The sequence below is a fragment of the Schistocerca cancellata genome, chromosome 2, assembly GCF_023864275.1.
Source record: "Schistocerca cancellata isolate TAMUIC-IGC-003103 chromosome 2, iqSchCanc2.1, whole genome shotgun sequence".
NCBI classification, from domain to species: domain Eukaryota; kingdom Metazoa; phylum Arthropoda; class Insecta; order Orthoptera; family Acrididae; genus Schistocerca; species Schistocerca cancellata.
This window is the reverse complement of record NC_064627.1, coordinates 370,844,340-370,858,334: the sequence shown is the minus strand read 5'-3', so window position 1 is coordinate 370,858,334 and position 13,995 is coordinate 370,844,340. Positions and strand designations below refer to the sequence as shown.

General features: G+C 44.8%; 1 protein-coding gene across 2 annotated transcripts in view; it reads left to right on the top strand.

Annotated features, from left to right (window-relative positions):
* Nucleotides 1-13,995, top strand: part of LOC126161767 (ATP-binding cassette sub-family A member 7-like) — a 601,933-nt gene that overhangs the window by 350,893 nt on the left and 237,045 nt on the right. The gene's annotated exons all lie outside the window — the stretch shown is intronic.

Below are 13,995 nucleotides of genomic sequence, written 5' to 3'. Positions count from 1 at the left end.
ATTCTTTACATTACTTCTGTAAGAAAATTCAATTTTCAAGTTGTTCCAGTCATCAAAAGCTGCATAGTACACTGTAAACATTATCCTGGAAAGTTACTGAAATATTTATGTTCAGATTCCAAAGAATTATCAATAAGTCACAGCCATACATAATGGCAGGAGGAAAATATTTTCAGCTAGGCACTAAAGATGGTATTATGTTGAAAAGGCATTTAATTTTTGACAAAGTCTTCTTTTGGTTAACTTTGGTCATCATTTTCTAGCAAGTACAGCCTTGAAGTACATTTCTCGAAGGTTTGCGATATTCCCAAGTACTGTTAACAGGCCTCATAATAAAATTCAGTATGTTTGCCTGATACAAATTTGGAGATAAGTGGAAGTCAGGTGGTGCCAAGTCGTGTGAATAGCGTGGATGCTCAAACTACTTGTACTTGGGATATATTTGTGGCATTTGGATTGTACCAGATGATGAACACTGCAGGAAGCTCAGTCCCCGTATCCTAGATATGGGCTGAGTGAACCCATGGTTCCCAAGCTGGTGACTAGTGAGCATCACCAATCATCTGTAACTATAGACTTTGTGCATCCTTCAGCAAGCACCATGCAGCATTGCAGTGGAATGTAGAGAGTCACAGGGAACAAGGACCTTAACTGAACTGCCTGCACCATGAGGTCACTATGAACATCTATACCATAATTAAAAATAAATAAACAAATAAACCTCTGTCTCGAGGTGTGCTACATCTTGATGGTGTTGATGACTGTTGAGCAGAAACCATCATTAGTAATTCAACCCCTGAGGTACTTGCCAAACTCCATTTGTATAAGGCTTACCCAAGCAAGAAAGGCTGTGTCATCTTTTATGTGCAAAATAGATTGCAGTGTAGCAGGAGCTCTGAAATCTCTTGAGAACTTAAAAAATAGAATATTTCTGGCGGAATCAGCTACCCCACACCAAGCTGAATGGATACAGGAAGCAAAGCTAGAATTGTGAGTGAGCTGTACATCATCCTAAATTGTAGCAAGGGGGTCTTATCCTGTTGAGACATAATGTATGAAGATGTGATGGAAGAGTAAGGAGGTGTTGCTGTGACAGAAGTAAAAATAAAATAAAAACCACTTTGTCTGACAACATTACAGCAGAGTTCATCTGCCTGAAAGTGAGACCATATGACCTAACCCAGTACAATGCTTCAAATGTCAGCACTGAGGGTACACCAAGCATAGCAAGCATTGGGGGTACAACATGTGAAAAATGTGGCCAAGCTGCACATGAAGTAGTTTACTTCTTCTATGCTATATGAACTGTAAAGAGTATGATGTTGTGCACAGCTGTGACTGTTGAATATCATTGGATGAAAAGAAAATTTATGTGATAAAAGAAAATACCTCTTTACCAATCTTTGTACCACCATTTGCTTCATTGACAAATAACAACTCACAGACAAATAACTCTTCAAGTTTGAAGTTCATCCCTATATGCAGACATACAGAAGTTGAACAAGTGTGTTTGCAATGATGGAGTAACTGCTCCATCCATCAGAGAAGTAAACTATAGTGAAGAGACCTCGAACTAAATGAAATAGTCATAAGCTTTCAGACCACATTGAACTAGTCATGTGTGCAATCTGATGAAGAGGAATGAACAAACGAGAATATACAAAATCTCACCATTTAGATACCTCCCATTTTATAGTGGGATGATATGAGATTCAAGACACGTGGAGGAGGTAAGAGTTCCAGCATAGGATAGTTCTTTGTACTTGTGTTTACAAGGGACACATTTTAAATTATCTGACTACTTATGTTACAGAGCTGTGTGCCATCACTGTAAAGATGAGTGAATCAGGGAGATTGCTAGAGGAGTGTATCAAGTAGATTTCCGTTTTATTCCCTGTCAACACTAACCTAAAACAGTTGCTATTACAGTATGCATGCAGCATAGATTTATTGTATACAGTATTTCCTCTGTTTCTCCTACCCCCAATTGTACTTGACTGGTTTTTCTCTTTTGAGGGGTAAAATAGATACTGCCTACAGGCAAGTTAAAGAGACCTTTGGAGAGAAGAGAGCCACTTGTATGAATATCAAGCAGATAGGTGGAAGGAGTATATAGAGGGTCTATATAAGGGCGATGTATTTGAGGACAATATTATGGAAATGGAAGAGGACATAGATGAAGATGAAATGGGAGATACGATACTGCGTCAAGAGTTTGACAGAGCGCTGAAAGACCTGAGTCAAAACAAGGCCCCGGGAGGAGACAACATTCCCTTAGAACTACTGACCTGGTGATCAAGATGTATGAAACAGGCAAAATACCCTCAGACTTCAAGAAGAATATAATAATTCCAATCCCAAAGAAAGCAGATGTTGACAGATGCAAAAATTACCGAACTATCAGTTTAATAAGTCACAGCTGCAAAATACTAACGCGAATTCTTTACAGATGAATGGAAAAACTGATTGAGGCCGAGCTCGGGGAATATCAGTTTGGATTCCGTAGAAATGTCGGAACACGTGAGGCAATACTGACCCTACGACTTATCTTAAAAGAAAGATTAAGGAAAGGCAAACCTACATTTCTAGCATTTGTAGACTTAGAGAAAGCTTTTGACAATGTTGATTGGAATACTCTCTTTCAAATTCTAAAGGTGGCAGGGGTAAAATACAGGGAGCGAAAGGCTATTTACAATTTGTACAGAAAGCAGATGGCAGTTATTAGGGTCGAGGGGCATGAAAGGGAAGCAGTGGTTGGGAAGGGAGTGAGACAGGATTGTAGCCTATCCCCGATGTTATTCAATCTGTATATTGAGCAAGCAATAAAGGAAACAAAAGAAAAGTTCGGAGTAGGTTTTAAAATCCATGGAGAAGAAATAAAAACTTTGAGGTTCGCCGATGACATTGTAATTCTGTCAGAGACAGCAAAGGACTTGGAAGGGCAGTTGAACGGAATGGACAGTGTCTTGAAAGGAGCGTATAAGATGAATATCAACAAAAGCAAAATGAGCATAATGGAATGTAGTCGAATTAAGTCGGGTGATGCTGAGGGAATTAGATTAGGAAATGAGACACTTAAAGTAGTAAAGGAGTTTTGCTATTTGGGGAGCAAAATAACTGATGATGATCGAATTAGAGAGGATATAAAATGTAGATTGGCAATGTCAAAGAAAGCGTTTCTGAAGAAGAAAAATTTGTTAACATCGAGTATAGATTTAAATTTCAGGAAGTCGTTTCTGAAAGTATTTATATGGAGTGTAGCCATGTATGGAAGCGAAACATGGACGATAAATAGTTTAGACAAAATGAGAATAGAAGCTTTTGAAATGTGGAGCTACAGAAGAATGCTGAAGATTAGATGGGTAGATCCCATAACTAATGAGGAGGTACTGAATAGAACTGGGGAGAAGAGGAGCTTGTGGCACAACTTGACTAGAAGAAGGGATCGGTTGGTAGGACATGTTTTGAGACATCGAGGGATCACCAATTTAGTATTGGAGGGCAGTGTGGAGGGTAAAAATGGTATACGGAGACCAAGAGATGAATACACTAAGCAGATTCAGAAGGATGTAGGTTGCAGTAGGTACTGGGAGATGAAGAAGCTTGCGCAGGATAGAGTAGCATGGAGAGCTGCATCAAACCAGTCTCAGGACTGAAGATCACAACGACAACAACGGTGTTTTTAATGAAAACCATATCTTATGGGGCTCTTCTATTTCACCCAGAGTCAAGTTGTTGAGAATCTCTGTCTTTTGCTTGCAGAAGTTATGTCTTCTGAAAATGGGACAGAGAACACACAGTTTAGAACTGCAGTAAGATCATCCTGTGTCATCAAACCTTTTTGTGCTCTCCATCTCATAAACAGATTGTAGGGGGAATGCTGCATGTATAAATACTGAACCCTTTCCCCCCGAGGAGTATGAAGATGAAGAAAACAAGCTATGTTATAGAAATATCATGCAAAAACAACCCAGATATCGGGCAGAGTCCCTAACACCTCAAAGAAAATATACTTTATTCCTGGGGAGTTCAAACATTTACTATAATGACCAGCTTTTACAACACGAAAAATAATTAGTGCACGTTTACTGACCAGCATGTGCAATCACAGTGGTGAAGCTATCAAAGGTGGCACAAAATAGACAAAACATATTTATCAGGTGAACACGTGAAACCAAGGAACATATTTATAGAATAAAAGTCCACTTCATTTGACAGTAATTCTCATAAATTTATTCCACGATCAGTTTTGAAGCTTAAAGCTTTATCTTCAGCCACCACCAACTGCAAAAAAGAGGAGGGGCTACCAACAAACATGAACTATGGGGTTATCATACTAAAATGAAAGCTACAACTGTGGAAAGTGCTGTACCCACATAATTATGGGAATATAAATGTGTGGCAGTCGGGCTTGTCAATCATGTGGGATCGTACCAACTTCAAGCACACACATGTGACTGGAACAAAAGCACTAACTTTGAGAAGGGTTCCGGACAGAAATAAACTCAATTGTAATATAAATAAATAAGTACCTGTACTCACATGTAGGGTTAGCAAGCACAGCACCTGCCTGGACTGTATGACGTGGAAGTGACTAGTGCAGGCAGCCCAGAGACCAGCTTACTGCAGTGGCAGAAGCAACTGACATAGGATCCATTGAGGTGGGGAACTGAAGTAAATAGCTGCAAAAGAGCAGGACACGGGATTTGACTGGTCTATCTGCTTAGATAAGTGTGATTCACAAGATTGATACAAAATAGAACTGCAAATAAAAGAATAATGTAACAACATACAAATGTGGGGAATCGGTAAAAATACCTAAAAGCCAGTGCAACAGAGTGCATCAGATTAAAAAGATATAAGATAAAAATACAACTAAAACTGTGGATATGGATGATATATCAAAATATATCATGAAATTGAGCAACAAGGGAAAGAGAGGTGAGGTGAGGTGTGGTAGGAGAATTATGCTATTAGGATTGGTATCCACATGTAGGCTCATCTTGCAGAGCAAAAACATCTTAGTATAAGAAGCTTAATTAGGATTAAAATGATAAATGCAACAGGAATAGCAACGCACACATATAAGACAACACTTTTCAGACACACAGTAACAGACATAATAAAATTAAATGAGGTGTAAAAGTGGCTATAAACTAGGATGAAGGAAAGTGAGTAAAGAAATTAAGCCTATGTGTACAGAATGGGGTTACTGTGGTTGGAGTAAAATAGGATCAGTGCAATGGTAGAGACATTGAAAAGAAATAATGTAAACTAACTTAGATACATGGGAGAATCACCTTTAAGACACTAAATGTAGTAACGCATTAACATAAGTATTCTAGCAAATGCCTAAATGTCAATATGACACATTGCACAACAATAAAAAGATAAAAATGAGACAAAAACAAGGGGGTACTGATGGTATACATAGGGTGTATTCAAAAATTGGGCAGTAAGACGACGACAGCTGAATGATGGCAAGAAAAAGATGGTGACCACTGAGATCGGTCATCATGTAGAAGATGAAGCTTTAAGCATCAAAACCAGTTGTCGAATAAGTTTAAGAAAATTCCTGCAACTGAAGTGGACTTTTTATGCTATAAACAAATAGATAGTTGACATTTATCTAACAAATGACACAGTTCACATTTAGCACAGTGTTGTAACCAAAACCAACTGCAAGAACGCCTTGGGCTGTGGATTGGAGCCGCCAGGCGGGGAAGCCGCCGGCGGTGGAGCACGCACCACCGGGTAAACACAAGGATGAGTTAGATGACAGACCAATGACAACTGACAACAACCGACCACGACCGACTGTGACCGACACAACAAGATAAACAATGGAGGCTTGTGGAAACCACAACACCAAACACCAACCACCAACAGTAAATCCACTCGGAACCAGAGCCAGGCAAATGTCAACAACGAGAAATGACCAGAACGCAGTACCGTCAAGATAGAAACGAAATCCAGAGCGAGTACCCGACTGACTGGACTAGGGCAGAGCGGGTCCCTATATACGAAACTGGAGGGAGCGGCTATTGGCTGCTGTCTGCACATGGCGTAGCGGTGGCGCCCTCGCTGCGCGGAATAGCCGCCACAGAGGCGCAGCCCTCTATGGGCTGACCACGTCCATTCCGCGGCGGAAGGTACTAGATCCCTCGCCCCCCGAAATTGGTGCATAGGGGCGGAAATGCCCCGGACGATGCTGAGGCGGGTGGAATGAGGGTACAGGTTGTGAGATGTCCGGAGGGACCACTGGGGAAGGGGAGGGCAGACTGTCTGCAACATCCGTTAAGGTGTCACCAGAGGGCAGGGGGTCAGAGGGCGTCTCTATACCCTGGCGAGGCGGAAGAGGTGTCTGCAGAGCTGTCGAGGAGATGGAGGTTGAAGGGAAGGGCTCCACATCAAGGGATGTGTCCGCACCAGGAAGCAGGGAAGGCGGTGGGGGAGGAATCAAGGCAGGGGCCCGAGGACAGAGTTGGTTATGGTGGTGACGCTCGAGCCCTCTGTGTGTCTGTATGGTCGTCACTTGCTGCCGTCACCGTAGCGGGCTTGCATGCAGGTGTGCTGCCGTAGGAGCTGGCCCACACGGCCATGCCCGGGGCATAGCGCAGGGAGGGGCGAGAGCGGGGCCCAAAAGAGGATGGTGTCAGCAGGTGGAGGAGGGTCCGAGGTTGTCGCCCGTGAAGGAGTTCGGCAGGGCTATGACCGGCCACTGGCATAGTGCGGTAGGTGCTGAGAAACAATGTGAGGGCCAAGGTGGTGGCCAACGGCTCCACTGATTTCATCAGCTGCTGTTTGAAAGTGCTTACCAGGCGTTCTGCCTCGCCATTGGATGAAGGATGGAAGGGGGGAGAGCAAATGTGTTTGATACCATTAGCAGAGCAGAAGGTCTGGAACGAGGACGCCGTGAATTGGGGCCCGTTATCTGTGACCAACGTCTGAGGAAGGCCTTCAACACCTGGGCCAAGGCGGTGAGGGTTGCATCAGTGGTGATGGACGCCATGCGGACCACATATGGGTATTTGGAATAGGCATCAATGATGAGGAGCTACATGGAGCCTAAGAAGGGGCCCGCAAAATCTAGAAGGATCCTGTCCCAGGGTTGGCTGGGTGTTGGCTGGGGCGCGAAAGATTGTGGAGGACTAGCCTGATGACACGCACACACTGTGCAACCACGGAACAGGTGCTCAATGTCTCCATTGATCTCTGGCCAATAGACATGTCGTCGAGCCAACACCTTCATGCGAGACATCCCCAAGTGCCCGCGGTGTAATAAGTGCAGGACGCGGTGGCGTAAGTCCGGAGGGATGACCACCTGATGGGTGTCACAGTCTGTGGACAACGGAGGGACCTTCTCCATCACCGAAAGTCTGTGTGAGACGTGACGCCGCGGGCTGAAGTCAGTTTTCAAACATCGGGTAAGGTAGGGAAGCCAACCATGGGTCACACAGCGGAGGACTTGCCACAGAATGGTGTCCCTGCACATGGAAGCGGCGATTTGCCTAGCCGTCAGAGGAAATCCATCGAGAGTCTCCCGGTGGGCAGAGTCAATGTGGAAGCACAGGACTTCCTGCTGATCAAATGCCAGATCGGGTCCTGCTGGGAGACATGACAAGGCATCTGCATTAGTGTGTTGACTGGTGGGCTTATAGCGGATGGTGTAAGTGTAATTACGCAAGAACAACGCCCAGCACTGAAGACGCTGAGCCGTCCGTTCTGGGAGGTGCGAATGGGGCCCGAAAAGTGACACTAAGGGCTTGTGATCTGTGAGGAGGGTGAACTGTGCCCCAAATAGGTAAATGTGGAATTTCTGAACTGCAAAAATAATGGCAAGAGCCTCCTTTTCGATCTGAGAGTAATTCCTTTGTGCAGGGGTTAACATCGTGGATGCATATGCCACAGGTTGTTCTGACCCGTCCTCATTCCTGTGTGCCAGGACTGCCCCAATCTCGTACGTTGAGGCATCGGCCGCCACCACCAAGGGACGATCCGGAGAGAAAGAAGTAAGGCAAGGGGCAGATTTCAGCATCGTCTACAGGCGGGTGAAAGCCTGATAGCAGGCAGAAGTCCACGTGTAAGGTACCCCTTTGCGAAGCAGGTGATTTGGGGGATGCGCGATGTGGGCGGCTTGGGGTAAGAACTTTAAGTATTAATTGACTTTCCCCAAAAATACCTGGAGTTCGGATAAGTTTTGTGGCCGGGGAAGGGCATTGATGGCTGCGACATTGTGGTCCGAAGGGCGAATGCCATCTGTACTGAGCCAATGTCCTAAGTACTCCACTTCCAATTGAAAAAAAACTGCACTTCTCCAGCCGACAACGTAAACCCGCAGCCTGCAGGGCGTGAAATAAGGTACTGATGTTGCCCAGATGTTCCTGGTGCGTGCGTCCCGTGACTAAGGTATCATCGAGGTAATTGACACAAGCCGGTATTGGTTGCATAAGTTGCTCGAGATACCGTTTGAAAATCGCAGGGGCAGAGGAAATGCCAAATGGAAGACGCTTGTATGTATAGAGACTGAAAGGCGTGTTGATGACGATGATGGCCTGCGATTCCTCATCCAACGGCAGTTGGTGATAGGCTTCTACTAGATCAATCTTAGAAAAGTACTCGCCACCTGCCAGTTTAGCGAGAAGGTCTTCCATTCGAGGAATGGGATAAGTTTCGACCAAAGACTGAGCATTGACCGTAGCCCCAAAATCCCCACAAAGACGAAGCGATCCATTGGGTTTCTTGATGACCACTAAGGGCGTTGCCCAGGCACTCGATTGTACTGGCTCGATAACCCCCGCAGCCTGGAGCCAATCGAGTTCCTGCTTGACGGCCGCACGCAAAGCTACCGGAATAGACTGAGCCCGACAAAAGTGAGGCCGTGCATTCAGCAGTAAAGTTATGTGTGCCTGGAAATCGGAAGCGCAGCCCAGGTCTGCCGAAAAGAGGTAGGAAAAGGACGCGCACAGATCTTCTAGGTCCTGAAATGGAACTGCAGTTGAAACAAACTGCACTTCGTCTTGAATGGAAAAGCCAAACCATGTAAAGGCATAGAGTCCAAAAATCTCCGAAGCTGACGGGTGGTCCACCACAAATAATGTAAGGGGCCGGGTACATTTTTGTGGATGGCCATAACAGAAAACTGCCCACAGAGAGGGATGGAACCATCGCCATAGGCGACCAACCTTCGAGAGGGTGGGGACAATTCAGGAGACCTGAGACGTGCATACGTCATCAGATTGACCAAAGAAACTGTGGCCCCCGTATCGACCTTGAAACGGACGTCCTCATTAAAGATGCATAGGGTGAGGAATAACTTTAGAGCCAATGTGTCAGTCCGAGGGGAAACTGTGTGTAAAGCATGGACGGCGTCCTGTTGGCCTGCAGGGGCGGGAAGGGGGCGGGTCGAGTGGCTACGACAGACTGATCGAAGGTGTCCTTCTTTCTCACAGAGTGAACAGGTCTTCCAGCGATGGGGACAGTCAGCTCGAGTGTGGGCCGAGAAGCACTGGGGGCACGATGGTAGGGGGTCACGCGGCTGATGTCAATGAGCGACCGGTGGTTCGGACGCCATAGAGACGTCAGACAGCGAGGAATCTCGACGGCGGTGCCCTCTGGAGACTGCGCCTCGTCGACGGCGGGAAGGAGTGGATCAGGAAGTGGACTCGACCGCTGCCACCTGGGGCCGCGCCATGAAACGTTCGTTCACCGCCTGAGCAATTTTGAAGGAATGGGCAATACGCAGAATGTCTTCCAACGAGGGGTCGTCCAACTTTAACGCCGCAGTGCGGACCTATGGATCGGACGCCAGTTGAACGACCACATCCCGAATTAACAAATCTGCGTATGATGCCTTGCACTGCTGATTGGTGCACCTGAAGTTGCATTTGCGGCTGAGGCCTTGCAAATCCGTCACCCAGGAACAGTAGGACTGACTCGGTTGCTTGTGGTATTGATGGAATTCCAAGCGAGACGCACCCACGTGGTATCGCTGGGAGTAAAAGTTAGTTAGCAGCACACAGATCTCGTGAAAGGAGAGAGCCACGCGTTCGGCCAACGGTACCAACTTGCGGAGCAAGAAAAATGTGTCTGGTGAGGCCCAAGACAAGAATAACGACCACTGCAGAGAGTCATCCGACACCTGAAAGGCCGTGAAATGTTGCTTCAGATGATGCAGGTACGTGTCCCAATCCTCTTTTGCGTTGTTGAACGGTGGGAACGACGGCGGACGTGGGAATGTGTCTGAAAGCGGGGCACCTGGGAGAAGAGGTGGGAGGGAATCCTGCTCATTGACCCTGTCCGAGAGCAACTGCACAGACATCTGTAAGACCTCCAACTGCTGCTGCTGCTGCTGCTGTCACATGAGCTGCTGCTGTTGCTCTGAGAGTGTGATTAATTTCTCTTCCATACTCCTATGTTCCGTTTACCTCGTCGCCAATGTTGTAACCAAAACCAACTGCGGGAACACCTTGGGCTGTGGATCGGAGCCACCTGGCGGGGAAGCCACCGGCGGTGGAGCACGCACCACTGGGTAAACACAAGGATGAGTCAGACGACAGACGAACGACAACTGACAACCACCGACCATGACCAACTATAACCGACACAACAAGATAAACAACGGAGGCTTGTGGAAACCACAACACCAAACACCAAAAATTAATCCACTCGGAACCAGAGCCAGGCAAATGTCAACAACGAGAAATGACCAGAATGCAGTACCGCCGAGATAGAAGGAGAGAGCCACGCGTTCGGCCAACGGTACCAACTTGCGGAGCAAGAAAAATGTGTCTGGTGAGGCCCAAGACAAGAATAACGACCACTGCAGAGAGTCATCCGACACCTGAAAGGCCGTGAAATGTTGCTTCAGATGATGCAGGTACGTGTCCCAATCCTCTTTTGCGTCGTTGAACGGTGGGAACGACGGCGGACGTGGGAATGTGTCTGAAAGCGGGGCACCTGGGAGAAGAGGTGGGAGGGAATCCTGCTCATTGACCCTGTCCGAGAGCAACTGCACAGACATCTGTAAGACCTCCAACTGCTGCTGCTGCTGCTGCTGTCACATGAGCTGCTGCTGTTGCTCTGAGAGTGTGATTAATTTCTCTTCCATACTCCTATGTTCCGTTTACCTCGTCGCCAATGTTGTAACCAAAACCAACTGCGGGAACACCTTGGGCTGTGGATCGGAGCCACCTGGCGGGGAAGCCACCGGCAGTGGAGCACGCACCACTGGGTAAACACAAGGATGAGTCAGACGACAGACGAACGACAACTGACAACCACCGACCATGACCAACTATAACCGACACAACAAGATAAACAACGGAGGCTTGTGGAAACCACAACACCAAACACCAAAAGTTAATCCACTCGGAACCAGAGCCAGGCAAATGTCAACAACGAGAAATGACCAGAATGCAGTACCGCCGAGATAGAAACGAAATCCAGAGCGAGTACCAGACTGACTGGACTAGGGCAGTGCGGGACCCTATATATGAAACTGGAGGGAGCGGCTAATGGCCGCTGTCTGTATGTGGCATAGTGGTGGCGCCCTCGCTGCACTAGACACAGCCCCTTTCCAACTCATGAAATTTAATTACACTTCACTGGCCAATTTACACGAATCCATCACATGGATTACTGAGCCCCACAATAGTTAGTTTCAACGACAATAACATTATGTACTCTTGACAAACCCAACACATTTCAATCACAGTGTTCGTTAATTAGAAGTTCTGTAATCAACCAAAAGCTTTTTGCATTAAAGTCATTGAGTTTTGTGGCGAATCAAATGCATAGTCTTGCACACTGAATACACATAATTGTGGTTCAAGCCAAACAATGAGAGCATTTACAACCTAGCTAGTAACTGTTCACTTTCAAACAATGAACTGACTATTCAGGGTGACATCTGACTACTTTTAAAGGTGCATAAGAGCAAACTATTATTTTAAAAATTAATGCTCGGTTGTAATTTACTGTTTTTGATGACCTACAAGAACGAGTGGAATTTTGGTTCCAGAAGTTGTTACTTGTTATAAATTTATAAAAATACATATATACTATTTTTCTTCTGCATTGTGATTTCCTTCATTTATAGGAATGAGCACTAAATTGCAACTTAAATTTAAATACATAAATCTTTAATTAGTAATTAAGGTAACAAAAGTAGAAAGTACGCAATTTTAATTAACAGTGCCCTGATGAAAATTAACACACAGATGGGATCGGAACAGTTAAAATAGAACCTGAATAATAAATTCCAGTGCAATTTTGTCTAAATAAGAACTTGAGATTTTCAGGTAAGTGTTATGTCACTCAATAAATGTATTGAAAATCAGACAAAAATCAGCGAAAATATTTGGTTATTTTTGGGAGTATAAAAACATAACAGATGTTATCCACATTTACATGCATATACTAACTCCACATTTAATGCACCTGTGTCAGCCTTGCGATTGCAGGAGCCCATGCTCTGCTAAGTTGTAGGCACCATCTCTGTTAAGGGTGTTGTCACTGATTTTTATGTCAATGGCTTCTTTAATTATGCTTTCCCAGAAGCATTTAGTGTGAGCAATGACAGAGGTTTCCTCAAAGTTGATCTGGTGAACATTCTCTGTTAATGTGAATTTTTCAAGTCAGCATTGATGATAAAACCTATGTTGACCCTCCTTCCTGCATTGTTCTACAATGTGCTTTGTTTGTCTGGTATAAGACTAACCATACTCACAAGGTATTTTGTAGACTCCAGTTGTTCTGAAATTTGTTGCATGTTTAATTGGCCTCACAAGGTAACATCATCAACTTAACATCATATTTTCTAGGGGAAAGAAAGCGCACTTGCATGATATTGGTCTCAGCAATGAACCCAATGTGACAATTTGGACCATAGTTCTGATAGTACACAGTTTCAGTCTTCTGAAAGTACAGCTTTTAAACACGCACATGCGCCAGTTGTCACTTGCTCCACACCACTCTCTCTTTACAAGCATGTATCCCGACTTGCGGGGTCTGCTTTGTAAATACTGATTTGGCATGGTTAACTTTGAAGGGGTGGCTGGATGCTCTTTCTGTCACCACACTTGCTCCACCCCACTGTAGATACTTAATGTCCGAGTGCAAAGTACTGTACAGTGGAGTAACAGATTAGTGAAATACTGATTTGTTATTGGTAACATGCTTTGTTCACAATGTCCAAGTGTGTGGTTTCTAACCCGTAGCTGGTGTCTGAGATCTGTTTGCTTTGAACACTTTTATGTTCAGATTCACAAGCCTATTGTAAATGAATGAAACAAATGAGAGTGTCATCAAAGAAGTAACTTAGTGCTGTTTAATTATTAATTTCACTGTTGCGCAATATTTTTGTCGGGTTTTAAAGCTGACACTGTTCATGTGAAGTACATTTGCAGGAGGTACACTGTTCTTCAGTGTAACTGACATGATTAAATTGTAAATCTAAAATTATTAACATCATTTCATCACAATTCTGCAGTTTCTTAGGTTTCTTCATTTTGATTTTGAGACGTATATAGCAGCAGAATATCAATATGAGAAAATTGTTAAAATGATATTGAATGTATATGTGTGTGAGGTTGATGCAGTATGTACTCACATTACTCACCTATCTTTCGAAACAACTCTGGCAACTCCTTTATGAAATAATATGTAAAATAAAGGGTAGGCAACCATTCACCTATAGCTGACTGATCTATGGCACATAGAAACACACAACAGTAAACAGTATTTACACTAACTTACAAGCTCTTGCTCTTTCCCCCAAGTCACACATGAACAGGTACACAGACATCCAAATGTACACGCTTGTAGCCATAGTGAGACTGACTGTTCAGTCAAGTTGGGCTTGTTAAAGAAGTCCTCTCCTTCTCCCATTCTACAGTGGAAACACATTTTTGCCACCAACTCTATGAATTAGAACCAACCCAGAACCAATACTGAACCCTGACTGAAGCAGTTCACGCCTCCATCCAGCCGTGA